This window comes from Heterodontus francisci, chromosome 43, assembly GCF_036365525.1.
Source record: "Heterodontus francisci isolate sHetFra1 chromosome 43, sHetFra1.hap1, whole genome shotgun sequence".
NCBI lineage: Eukaryota > Metazoa > Chordata > Chondrichthyes > Heterodontiformes > Heterodontidae > Heterodontus > Heterodontus francisci.
In genome coordinates this window covers 10,676,698-10,691,523 of record NC_090413.1, presented here as the reverse complement: position 1 = coordinate 10,691,523, position 14,826 = coordinate 10,676,698, and positions in this window count along the sequence as shown.

The following is a 14,826-nucleotide window of genomic DNA, read 5'->3' as shown; positions in this document are numbered from 1 at the left end:
CTATAAAGAGTGTGAATAGGTGAGACCAGCGGGACTATAAACAGTGCCAATAGGTGAGACCAGTGGGACTATAAAGAGTGTGAATAGGTGAGACCAGTGGGACTATAAACAGTGTGAATAGGTGAGACCAGTGGGACTATAAAGAGTGTGAATAGGTGAGACCAGTGGGACTATAAACAGTGCGAATAGGTGAGACCAGTGGGACTATAAACAGTGTGAATAGGTGAGACCAGTGGGACTATAAACAGTGCGAATAGGTGAGACCAGTGGGACTATAAAGAGTGTGAATAGGTGAGACCAGCGGGACTATAAACAGTGCGAATAGGTGAGACCAGTGTGACTATAAACAGTGTGAATAGGTGAGACCAGTGGGACTATAAAGAGTGTGAATAGGTGAGACCAGCGGGACTATAAACAGTGTAAATAGGTGAGACCAGCGGGACTATAAACAGTGTGAATCAGTGAGACCAGCGGGACTATAAACAGTGTGAATAGGTGAGACCAGCGGGACTATAAACAGTGTGAATAGGTGAGACCAGTGGGACTATAAAGAGTGTGAATAGGTGAGACCAGCGGGACTATAAACAGTGTAAATAGGTGAGACCAGCGGGACTATAAACAGTGTGAATCAGTGAGACCAGCGGGACTATAAACAGTGTGAATAGGTGAGACCAGTGGGACTATAAACAGTGTAAATAGGTGAGACCAGCAGGACTAGAAACAGTGTAAATAGGTGAGACCAGCGGGACGATAAACAGTGTAAATAGGTGAGACCAGTGGGACTATAAACAGTGTAAATAGGTGAGACCAGTGGGACTATAAACAGTGTGAATAGGTGAGACCAGTGGGACTATAAACAGTGTGAATCAGTGAGACCTGTGGGACTATAAACAGTGTGAATCAGTGAGACCAGAGGGACTATAAACTGTATGAATCAGTGAGAACAGAGGGACTATAAACAGAGTGTATAGGTGAGACCAGCGGGACTATAAATCGTGTGAATCAGTGAGACCAGAGGGACTATAAACAGTGTAAATTGGTGAGACCAGCGGGACTATAAACTGTGTAAATAGGTGAGACCAGTGGGACTATAAACAGTGTAAATTGGTGAGACCAGCGGGACTATAAACAGTGCGAATAGGTGAGACCAGTGGGACTATAAACAGTGTAAATTGTTGAGACCAGCGGGATTATAAACAGTGCGAATAGGTGAGACCAGTGGGACGATAAACAGTGCGAATAGGTGAGACCAGTGGGGCCATAAACAGTCTGAATCGGTGAGACCAGTGGGACTTAAACTGTGTGAATCACTGAGTCCAGCGGGTCGAGAAACAGTGTGAATCTGAGAGGCCAATGGGACAAAAACAGCGTGAATCAGCGAAACGAGCGGGACTATAAACAGTATGAATCAGTGAGACCAGTGGGACTGTAAACAGTGCGAATAGGTGAGACCAGTGGGACTATAAACAGTGTAAATAGGTGAGACCAACGGGACTATAAACAGTGTAAATAGGTGAGACCAGTGGGACTATAAACAGTGTGAATCGGTGAGACCAGTGGGACTATAAACAGTGTGAATCGGTGAGACCAGTGTGACTATAAACAGTGTAAATAGGTGAGACCAACGGGACTATAAACAGTGTGAATAGGTGAGACCAGCGGGACTATAAACAGTGTAAATAGGTGAGACCAGTGTGACTATTAACAGTGTAAATAGGTGAGAAAAGTGGGACTATAAACAGTGCAAGTAGGTGAGACCAGTGGGACTATAAACAGTGTGAATCAGTGAGACCAGTGTGACTATAAACAGTGTGAATTGGTGAGACCAGTGTGACTATAAACAGTGTAAATAGGTGAGACCAGCGGGACTAGAAACAGTGCGAATAGGTGAGACCAGTGGGACTATAAACAGTGTGAATCGGTGAGACCAGTGTGACTATAAACAGTGTAAATAGGTGAGACCAGTGGGACTATAAACAGTGTAAATAGGTGAGACCAGTGTGACTATAAACAGTGTAAATAGGTGAGACCAGTGGGACTATAAACAGTGCGAATAGGTGAGACCAGTGGGACTATAAACAGTGTGAATCGGTGAGACCAGTGTGACTATAAACAGTGTAAATAGGTGAGACCAGTGGGACTATAAACAGTGCGAATAGGTGAGACCAGTGGGACTATAAACTGTGCGAATAGGTGAGACCAGTGCAACTATAAACAGTGTGAATCGGTGAGACCAGTGTGACTATAAACAGTGTAAATAGGTGAGACCAGTGGGACTATAAACAGTGTGAATCGGTGAGACCAGTGGGACTATAAACAGTGTGAATCGGTGAGACCAGTGTGACTATAAACAGTGTAAATAGGTGAGACCAACGGGACTATAAACAGTGTAAATAGGTGAGACCAGTGGGACTATAAACAGTGTGAATCGGTGAGACCAGTGGGACTATAAACAGTGTGAATCGGTGAGACCAGTGTGACTATAAACAGTGTAAATAGGTGAGACCAGCGGGACTATAAACAGTGTAAATAGGTGAGACCAGTGGGACTATAAACAGTGTGAATCGGTGAGACCAGTGGGACTATAAACAGTGTGAATCGGTGAGACCAGCGGGACTATAAACAGTGTAAATAGGTGAGACCAGTGTGACTATAAACAGTGTAAATAGGTGAGACGAGCGGGACTATAAACAGTGTAAATAGGTGAGACCAGTGGGACTATAAACAGTGTGAATCGGTGAGACCAGTGGGACTATAAACAGTGTGAATCGGTGAGACCAGCGGGACTATAAACAGTGTAAATAGGTGAGACCAGTGGGACTATAAACAGTGTGAATCGGTGAGACCAGCGGGACTATAAACAGTGTAAATAGGTGAGACCAACGGGACTATAAACAGTGTGAATAGGTGAGACCAGCGGGACTATAAACAGTGTAAATAGGTGAGACCAGTGTGACTATTAACAGTGTAAATAGGTGAGAAAAGTGGGACTATAAACAGTGCGAGTAGGTGAGACCAGTGGGACTATAAACAGTGTGAATCAGTGAGACCAGTGTGACTATAAACAGTGTGAATTGGTGAGACCAGTGTGACTATAAACAGTGTAAATAGGTGAGACCAGCGGGACTATAAACAGTGCGAATAGGTGAGACCAGTGGGACTATAAACAGTGTGAATCGGTGAGACCAGTGTGACTATAAACAGTGTAAATAGGTGAGACCAGTGGGACTATAAACAGTGTAAATAGGTGAGACCAGTGTGACTATAAACAGTGTAAATAGGTGAGACCAGTGGGACTATAAACAATGCGAATAGGTGAGACCAGTGGGACTATAAACAGTGTGAATCGGTGAGACCAGTGTGACTATAAACAGTGTAAATAGGTGAGACCAGTCTGACTATAAACAGTGTGAATAGGTGAGACCAGTGTAACTATAAACAGTGTGAATCGGTGAGACCAGTGTGACTATAAACAGTGTAAATAGGTGAGACCAGTGTGACTATAAACAGTGTAAATAGGTGAGACCAGCGGGACTATAAACAGTGTGAATAGGTGAGGCCAGTGGGACTATAAACAGTGTAAATAGGTGAGACCAGCGGGACTAGAAACAGTGCCAATCAGTGAGACCAGCGGGACTATAAACAGTGTGAATAGGTGAGACCAGTGGGACTATAAACAGTGAAATAGGTGAGACCAGCAGGACTAGAAACAGTGTAAATAGGTGAGACCAGCGGGACGATAAACAGTGTAAATAGGTGAGACCAGTGGGACTATAAACAGTGTAAATAGGTGAGACCAGTGGGACTATAAACAGTGTGAATAGGTGAGACCAGCGGGACTGTAAACAGTGCGAATCGGTGAGACCAGTGGGACTATAAACAGTGTGAATCAGTGAGACCTGTGGGACTATAAACAGTGTGAATCAGTGAGACCAGAGGGACTATAAACTGTATGAATCAGTGAGAACAGAGGGACTATAAACAGAGTGTATAGGTGAGACCACCGGGACTATAAATCGTGTGAATCAGTGAGACCAGCGGGACTATAAACTGTGTAAATTGGTGAGACCAGTGGGACTATAAACAGTGTAAATTGGTGAGACCAGCGGGACTATAAACAGTGCGAATAGGTGAGACCAGTGGGACTATAAACAGTGTAAATTGGTGAGACCAGCGGGACTATAAACAGTGCGAATAGGTGAGACCAGTGGGACTATAAACAGTGTAAATTGTTGAGACCAGCGGGATTATAAACAGTGCGAATAGGTGAGACCAGTGGGACGATAAACAGTGCGAATAGGTGAGAGCAGTGGGACTATAAACAGTGTGAATAGGTGAGACCAGTGGGACTATAAACAGTGCGAATAGGTGAGACCAGTGGGACTATAAACAGTGTAAATTGGTGAGACCAGCGGGACTATAAACAGTGCGAATAGGTGAGACCAGTGGGACTATAAACAGTGTAAATTGGTGATACCAGCGGGACTATAAACAGTGCGAATAGGTGAGACCAGTGGGACTATAAACAGTGTAAATTGTTGAGACCAGCGGGATTATAAACAGTGCGAATAGGTGAGACCAGTGGGACGATAAACAGTGCGAATAGGTGAGAGCAGTGGGACTATAAACAGTGTGAATAGGTGAGACCAGTGGGGCCATAAACAGTCTGAATCGGTGAGACCAGTGGGACTTAAACTGTGTGAATCACTGAGTCCAGCGGGTCGAGAAACAGTGTGAATCTGAGAGGCCAATGGGACAAAAACAGCGTGAATCAGCGAAACGAGCGGGACTATAAACAGTATGAATCAGTGAGACCAGTGGGACTGTAAACAGTGCGAATAGGTGAGACCAGCTGGACTATAAACAGTGTGAATCAGTGAGACCAGCGGGACTATAAACAGTGTGAATCAGTGAGACCAGCGGGACTATAAACAGTGTGAATCAGTGAGACCAGCGGGACTATAAACAGTGTGAATCAGTGAGTCCAGCGGGACTATAAACAGTGTGAATCAGTGAGACCAGCGGGACTATAAACAGTGTGAATCAGTGAGACCAGCGGGACTATAAACAGTGTGAATCAGTGAGACCAGCGGGACTATAAACAGTGTGAATCAGTGAGACCAGCGGGACTATAAACAGTGTGAATCAGTGAGTCCAGCGGGACTATAAACAGTGCGAATAGGTGAGACCAGCGGGACTATAAAGAGTGTGAATAGGTGAGACCAGCGGGACTATAAACAGTGTGAATAGGTGAGACCAGTGGGACTATAAAGAGTGTGAATAGGTGAGACCAGCGGGACTATAAACAGTGTGAATAGGTGAGACCAGCGGGACTATAAACAGTGTGAATAGGTGAGACCAGTGGGACTATAAACAGTGTGAATAGGTGAGACCAGTGGGACTATAAAGAGTGTGAATAGGTGAGACCAGCGGGACTATAAACAGTGCCAATAGGTGAGACCAGTGGGACTATAAAGAGTGTGAATAGGTGAGACCAGTGGGACTATAAAGAGTGTGAATAGGTGAGACCAGCGGGACTATAAACAGTGCCAATAGGTGAGACCAGTGGGACTATAAAGAGTGTGAATAGGTGAGACCAGTGGGACTATAAACAGTGCGAATAGGTGAGACCAGTGGGACTATAAACAGTGTGAATAGGTGAGACCAGCGGGACTATAAACAGTGTGAATAGGTGAGACCAGTGGGACTATAAACAGTGCGAATAGGTGAGACCAGTGGGACTATAAAGAGTGTGAATAGGTGAGACCAGCGGGACTATAAACAGTGCGAATAGGTGAGACCAGTGTGACTATAAACAGTGTGAATAGGTGAGACCAGTGGGACTATAAAGAGTGTGAATAGGTGAGACCAGCGGGACTATAAACAGTGTAAATAGGTGAGACCAGCGGGACTATAAACAGTGTAAATAGGTGAGACCAGCGGGACTATAAACAGTGTGAATAGGTGAGACCAGTGGGACTATAAAGAGTGTGAATAGGTGAGACCAGCGGGACTATAAACAGTGTAAATAGGTGAGACCAGCGGGACTATAAACAGTGTGAATCAGTGAGACCAGCGGGACTATAAACAGTGTGAATAGGTGAGACCAGTGGGACTATAAACAGTGTAAATAGGTGAGACCAGCAGGACTAGAAACAGTGTAAATAGGTGAGACCAGCGGGACGATAAACAGTGTAAATAGGTGAGACCAGTGGGACTATAAACAGTGTAAATAGGTGAGACCAGTGGGACTATAAACAGTGTGAATAGGTGAGACCAGTGGGACTATAAACAGTGTGAATCAGTGAGACCTGTGGGACTATAAACAGTGTGAATCAGTGAGACCAGAGGGACTATAAACTGTATGAATCAGTGAGAACAGAGGGACTATAAACAGAGTGTATAGGTGAGACCAGCGGGACTATAAATCGTGTGAATCAGTGAGACCAGAGGGACTATAAACAGTGTAAATTGGTGAGACCAGCGGGACTATAAACTGTGTAAATAGGTGAGACCAGTGGGACTATAAACAGTGTAAATTGGTGAGACCAGCGGGACTATAAACAGTGCGAATAGGTGAGACCAGTGGGACTATAAACAGTGTAAATTGTTGAGACCAGCGGGATTATAAACAGTGCGAATAGGTGAGACCAGTGGGACGATAAACAGTGCGAATAGGTGAGACCAGTGGGGCCATAAACAGTCTGAATCGGTGAGACCAGTGGGACTTAAACTGTGTGAATCACTGAGTCCAGCGGGTCGAGAAACAGTGTGAATCTGAGAGGCCAATGGGACAAAAACAGCGTGAATCAGCGAAACGAGCGGGACTATAAACAGTATGAATCAGTGAGACCAGTGGGACTGTAAACAGTGCGAATAGGTGAGACCAGTGGGACTATAAACAGTGTAAATAGGTGAGACCAACGGGACTATAAACAGTGTAAATAGGTGAGACCAGTGGGACTATAAACAGTGTGAATCGGTGAGACCAGTGGGACTATAAACAGTGTGAATCGGTGAGACCAGTGTGACTATAAACAGTGTAAATAGGTGAGACCAACGGGACTATAAACAGTGTGAATAGGTGAGACCAGCGGGACTATAAACAGTGTAAATAGGTAAGACCAGTGTGACTATTAACAGTGTAAATAGGTGAGAAAAGTGGGACTATAAACAGTGCGAGTAGGTGAGACCAGTGGGACTATAAACAGTGTGAATCAGTGAGACCAGTGTGACTATAAACAGTGTGAATTGGTGAGACCAGTGTGACTATAAACAGTGTAAATAGGTGAGACCAGCGGGACTAGAAACAGTGCGAATAGGTGAGACCAGTGGGACTATAAACAGTGTGAATCGGTGAGACCAGTGTGACTATAAACAGTGTAAATAGGTGAGACCAGTGGGACTATAAACAGTGTAAATAGGTGAGACCAGTGTGACTATAAACAGTGTAAATAGGTGAGACCAGTGGGACTATAAACAGTGCGAATAGGTGAGACCAGTGGGACTATAAACAGTGTGAATCGGTGAGACCAGTGTGACTATAAACAGTGTAAATAGGTGAGACCAGTGGGACTATAAACAGTGCGAATAGGTGAGACCAGTGGGACTATAAACTGTGCGAATAGGTGAGACCAGTGGGACTATAAACAGTGTGAATCGGTGAGACCAGTGTGACTATAAACAGTGTAAATAGGTGAGACCAGTGTGACTGTAAACAGTGTGAATAGGTGAGACCAGTGTAACTATAAACAGTGTGAATCGGTGAGACCAGTGTGACTATAAACAGTGTAAATAGGTGAGACCAGTGTGACTGTAAACAGTGTGAATCGGTGAGACCAGTGTGACTATAAACAGTGTAAATAGGTGAGACCAGTGTGACTGTAAACAGTGTGAATAGGTGAGACCAGTGGGACTATAAACAGTGCGAATAGGTGAGACCAGTGGGACTATAAACAGTGTGAATCGGTGAGACCAGTGTGACTATAAACAGTGTAAATAGGTGAGACCAGTGTGACTGTAAACAGTGTGAATAGGTGAGACCAGTGTAACTATAAACAGTGTGAATCGGTGAGACCAGTGTGACTATAAACAGTGTAAATAGGTGAGACCAGTGTGACTATAAACAGTGTAAATAGGTGAGACCAGCGGGACTATAAACAGTGTGAATAGGTGAGGCCAGTGGGACTATAAACAGTGTAAATAGGTGAGACCAGCGGGACTAGAAACAGTGCCAATCAGTGAGACCAGCGGGACTATAAACAGTGTGAATAGGTGAGACCAGTGGGACTATAAACAGTGTAAATAGGTGAGACCAGCAGGACTAGAAACAGTGTAAATAGGTGAGACCAGCGGGACTATAAACAGTGTGAATAGGTGAAACCAGTGGGACTGTAAACAGTGCGAATCGGTGAGACCAGTGCGACTATAAACAGTGTAAATAGGTGAGACCAGCGGGACGATAAACAGTGTAAATAGGTGAGACCAGTGGGACTATAAACAGTGTAAATAGGTGAGACCAGTGGGACTATAAACAGTGTGAATAGGTGAGACCAGCGGGACTGTAAACAGTGCGAATCGGTGAGACCAGTGGGACTATAAACAGTGTGAATCAGTGAGACCTGTGGGACTATAAACAGTGTGAATCAGTGAGACCAGAGGGACTATAAACTGTATGAATCAGTGAGAACAGAGGGACTATAAACAGAGTGTATAGGTGAGACCACCGGGACTATAAATCGTGTGAATCAGTGAGACCAGCGGGACTATAAACTGTGTCAATCGGTGAGACCAGTGGGACTATAAACAGTGTAAATTGGTGAGACCAGCGGGACTATAAACAGTGCGAATAGGTGAGACCAGTGGGACTATAAACAGTGTAAATTGTTGAGACCAGCGGGATTATAAACAGTGCGAATAGGTGAGAGCAGTGGGACTATAAACAGTGTGAATAGGTGAGACCAGTGGGACGATAAACAGTGCGAATAGGTGAGAGCAGTGGGACTATAAACAGTGTGAATAGGTGAGACCAGTGGGGCCATAAACAGTCTGAATCGGTGAGACCAGTGGGACTTAAACTGTGTGAATCACTGAGTCCAGCGGGTCGAGAAACAGTGTGAATCTGAGAGGCCAATGGGACAAAAACAGCGTGAATCAGCGAAACGAGCGGGACTATAAACAGTATGAATCAGTGAGACCAGTGGGACTGTAAACAGTGCGAATAGGTGAGACCAGCTGGACTATAAACAGTGTGAATCAGTGAGACCAGCGGGACTATAAACAGTGTGAATCAGTGAGACCAGCGGGACTATAAACAGTGTGAATCAGTGAGACCAGCGGGACTATAAACAGTGTGAATCAGTGAGTCCAGCGGGACTATAAACAGTGTGAATCAGTGAGACCAGCGGGACTATAAACAGTGTGAATCAGTGAGACCAGCGGGACTATAAACAGTGTGAATCAGTGAGACCAGCGGGACTATAAACAGTGTGAATCAGTGAGACCAGCGGGACTATAAACAGTGTGAATCAGTGAGTCCAGCGGGACTATAAACAGTGCGAATAGGTGAGACCAGCGGGACTATAAAGAGTGTGAATAGGTGAGACCAGCGGGACTATAAACAGTGTGAATAGGTGAGACCAGTGGGACTATAAACAGTGCGAATAGGTGAGACCAGCGGGACTATAAAGAGTGTGAATAGGTGAGACCAGTGGGACTATAAACAGTGCGAATAGGTGAGACCAGTGGGACTATAAACAGTGTGAATAGGTGAGACCAGCGGGACTATAAACAGTGCGAATAGGTGAGACCAGCGGGACTATAAAGAGTGTGAATAGGTGAGACCAGCGGGACTATAAACAGTGTGAATAGGTGAGACCAGTGGGACTATAAACAGTGTGAATCAGTGAGTCCAGCGGGACTATAAACAGTGCGAATAGGTGAGACCAGCGGGACTATAAAGAGTGTGAATAGGTGAGACCAGCGGGACTATAAACAGTGTGAATAGGTGAGACCAGTGGGACTATAAACAGTGTGAATAGGTGAGACCAGTGGGACTATAAAGAGTGTGAATAGGTGAGACCAGCGGGACTATAAACAGTGTGAATAGGTGAGACCAGTGGGACTATAAAGAGTGTCAATAGGTGAGACCAGCGGGACTATAAACAGTGTGAATAGGTGAGACCAGTGGGACTATAAAGAGTGTGAATAGGTGAGACCAGCGGGACTATAAACAGTGCCAATAGGTGAGACCAGTGGGACTATAAAGAGTGTGAATAGGTGAGACCAGTGGGACTATAAACAGTGCGAATAGGTGAGACCAGTGGGACTATAAAGAGTGTGAATAGGTGAGACCAGCGGGACTATAAACAGTGTGAATAGGTGAGACCAGTGGGACTATAAAGAGTGTGAATAGGTGAGACCAGCGGGACTATAAAGAGTGTGAATAGGTGAGACCAGCGGGACTATAAACAGTGTGAATAGGTGAGACCAGTGGGACTATAAACAGTGCGAATAGGTGAGACCAGTGGGACTATAAAGAGTGTGAATAGGTGAGACCAGTGGGACTATAAACAGTGCGAATAGGTGAGACCAGTGGGACTATAAAGAGTGTGAATAGGTGAGACCAGTGGGACTATAAACAGTGCCAATAGGTGAGACCAGTGGGACTATAAAGAGTGTAAATAGGTGAGACCAGTGGGACTATAAACAGTGCGAATAGGTGAGACCAGTGGGACTATAAAGAGTGTGAATAGGTGAGACCAGCGGGACTATAAACAGTGCGAATAGGTGAGACCAGTGGGACTATAAACAGTGCGAATAGGTGAGACCAGTGGGACTATAAACAGTGTGAATAGGTGAGACCAGTGGAACTATAAAGAGTGTGAATAGGTGAGACCAGCGGGACTATAAACAGTGTGAATAGGTGAGACCAGTGGGACTATAAAGAGTGTGAATAGGTGAGACCAGCGGGACTATAAACAGTGCCAATAGGTGAGACCAGTGGGACTATAAAGAGTGTGAATAGGTGAGACCAGTGGGACTATAAACAGTGCGAATAGGTGAGACCAGTGGGACTATAAACAGTGTGAATAGGTGAGACCAGTGGGACTATAAACAGTGTGAATAGGTGAGACCAGTGGGACTATAAACAGTGCGAATAGGTGAGAACAGCGGGACGAGAAACAGTGCGAATAGGTGAGACCAGTGGGACTATAAACAGTGCGAATAGGTGAGACCAGTGGGACTATAAACAGTGCGAATAGGTGAGAACAGCGGGACTATAAACAGTGCGAATAGGTGAGACCAGTGGGACTATAAACAGTGTGAATAGGTGAGACCAGTGGGACTATAAACAGTGTGAATAGGTGAGAACAGCGGGACTATAAACAGTGCGAATAGGTGAGACCAGTGGGACTATAAACAGTGCAAATAGGTGAGACCAGTGGGACTATAAACAGTGCGAATAGGTGAGAACAGCGGGACTATAAACAGTGCGAATAGGTGAGACCAGTGGGACTATAAACAGTGCGAATAGGTGAGAACAGCGGGACTATAAACAGTGCGAATAGGTGAGACCAGTGGGACTATAAACAGTGTGAATAGGTGAGACCAGTGGGACCTAAACAGTGTGAATCAGTGTGAATCAGTGAGAACAGCGGGACTATAAACAGTGTGAATCAGTGAGACCAGCGGGACTATAAACAGTGTGAATCAGTGAGACCAGCGGGACGAGAAACTGTGCGAATCAGTGAGACCAGCGGGACTATAAACAGTGTGAATCAGTGAGACCAGTGGGACTATAAACAGTGTGAATCAGTGAGACCAGTGGGACTATAAACAGTGTGAATCAGTGAGACCAGCGGGACTATAAACAGTGTGAATCAGTGAGACCAGCGGGACTATAAACAGTGTGAATCAGTGAGACCAGCGGGACTATAAACAGTGCGAATAGGTGAGACAAGTGGGTCTATAAAGAGTGTGAATAGGTGAGACCAGCGGGACTATAAACAGTGCGAATAGGTGAGACCAGTGGGACTATAAAGAGTGTGAATAGGTGAGACCAGCGGGACTATAAACAGTGTGAATAGGTGAGACCAGTGGGACTATAAAGAGTGTGAATAGGTGAGACCAGCGGGACTATAAACAGTGCCAATAGGTGAGACCAGTGGGACTATAAAGAGTGTGAATAGGTGAGACCAGTGGGACTATAAACAGTGCGAATAGGTGAGACCAGTGGGACTATAAACAGTGTGAATAGGTGAGACCAGTGGGACTATAAACAGTGTGAATAGGTGAGACTAGTGGGACTAAAAACAGTGCGAATAGGTGAGAACAGCGGGACGAGAAACAGTGCGAATAGGTGAGACCAGTGGGACTATAAACAGTGCGAATAGGTGAGACCAGTGGGACTATAAACAGTGCGAATAGGTGAGAACAGCGGGACTATAAACAGTGCGAATAGGTGAGACCAGTGGGACTATAAACAGTGTGAATAGGTGAGACCAGTGGGACTATAAACAGTGTGAATAGGTGAGAACAGCGGGACTATAAACAGTGCGAATAGGTGAGACCAGTGGGACTATAAACAGTGCAAATAGGTGAGACCAGTGGGACTATAAACAGTGCGAATAGGTGAGAACAGCGGGACTATAAACAGTGCGAATAGGTGAGACCAGTGGGACTATAAACAGTGCGAATAGGTGAGAACAGCGGGACTATAAACAGTGCGAATAGGTGAGACCAGTGGGACTATAAACAGTGTGAATAGGTGAGACCAGTGGGACCTAAACAGTGTGAATCAGTGTGAATCAGTGAGAACAGCGGGACTATAAACAGTGTGAATCAGTGAGACCAGCGGGACTATAAACAGTGTGAATCAGTGAGACCAGCGGGACGAGAAACTGTGCGAATCAGTGAGACCAGCGGGACTATAAACAGTGTGAATCAGTGAGACCAGTGGGACTATAAACAGTGTGAATCAGTGAGACCAGTGGGACTATAAACAGTGTGAATCAGTGAGACCAGCGGGACTATAAACAGTGTGAATCAGTGAGACCAGCGGGACTATAAACAGTGTGAATCAGTGAGACCAGCGGGACTATAAACAGTGTGAATCAGTGAGACCAGCGGGACTATAAACAGTGTGAATCAGTGAGACCAGTGGGACTATAAACAGTGTGAATCAGTGAGACCAGCGGGACTATAAACAGTGTGAATCAGTGAGACCAGCGGGACGAGAAACAGTGTGAATCAGTGAGACCAGCGGGACTATAAACAGTGTGAATCAGTGAGACCAGCGGGACTATAAACTGTGTGAATCAGTGAGACCAGCGGGACTATAAACAGTGTGAATCAGTGAGACCAGCGGGACTATAAACTGTGTGAATCAGTGAGACCAGCGGGACTATAAACTGTGTGAATCAGTGAGACCAGCGGGACTATAAACTGTGTGAATCAGTGAGACCAGCGGGACTATAAACAGTGCGAATAGGTGAGAGCAGCGGGACTATAAACAGTGTGAATAGGTGCGACCAGCGGGACTAGAAACAGTGTGAATAGGTGAGACCGGCGGGACTATAAACAGTGTGAATAGGTGAGACCAGTGGGACTATAAACAGTGCGAATAGGTGAGACCAGCGGGACTATAAACTGTGTGAATCAGTGAGACCAGCGGGACTATAAACAGTGTGAATCAGTGAGACCAGCGGGACTATAAACTGTGTGAATCAGTGAGACCAGCGGGACTATAAACTGTGTGAATCAGTGAGACCAGCGGGACTATAAACAGTGTGAATCAGTGAGACCAGCGGGACTATAAACTGTATGAATCAGTGAGAACAGAGGGACTATAAACAGAGTGTATAGGTGAGACCAGCGGGACTATAAATCGTGTGAATCAGTGAGACCAGTGGGACTATAAACAGTGTAAATTGTTGAGACCAGCGGGATTATAAACAGTGCGAATAGGTGAGACCAGTGGGATGATAAACAGTGCGAATAGGTGAGAGCAGTGGGACTATAAACAGTGTGAATAGGTGAGACCAGTGGGGCCATAAACAGTCTGAATCGGTGAGACCAGTGGGACTTAAACTGTGTGAATCACTGAGTCCAGCGGGTCGAGAAACAGTGTGAATCTGAGAGGCCAATGGGACAAAAACAGCGTGAATCAGCGAAACGAGCGGGACTGTAAACAGTGCGAATAGGTGAGACCAGCTGGACTATAAACAGTGTGAATCAGTGAGACCAGCGGGACTATAAACAGTGTGAATCAGTGAGACCAGCGGGACTATAAACAGTGTGAATCAGTGAGTCCAGCGGGACTATAAACAGTGTGAATCAGTGAGTCCAGCGGGACTATAAACAGTGTGAATCAGTGAGACCAGCGGGACTATAAACAGTGTGAATCAGTGAGTCCAGCGGGACTATAAACAGTGCGAATAGGCGAGACCAGCGGGACTATAAACAGTGCGAATAGGTGAGACCAGTGGGACTATAAAGAGTGTGAATAGGTGAGACCAGTGGGACTATAAACAGTGTAAATAGGTGAGACCAGTGGGACTATAAACAGTGCGAATAGGTGAGACCAGCGGGACTATAAACAGTGTGAATAGGTGAGACCAGTGGGACTATAAACAGTGCGAATAGGTGAGACCAGCGGGACTAGAAACAGTGCGAATAGGTGAGACCAGTGGGACTATAAACAGTGCGAATAGGTGAGAACAGCGGGACGAGAAACAGTGCGAATAGGTGAGACCAGTGGGACTATAAACAGTGCGAATAGGTGAGACCAGTGGGACTATAAACAGTGCGAATAGGTGAGAACAG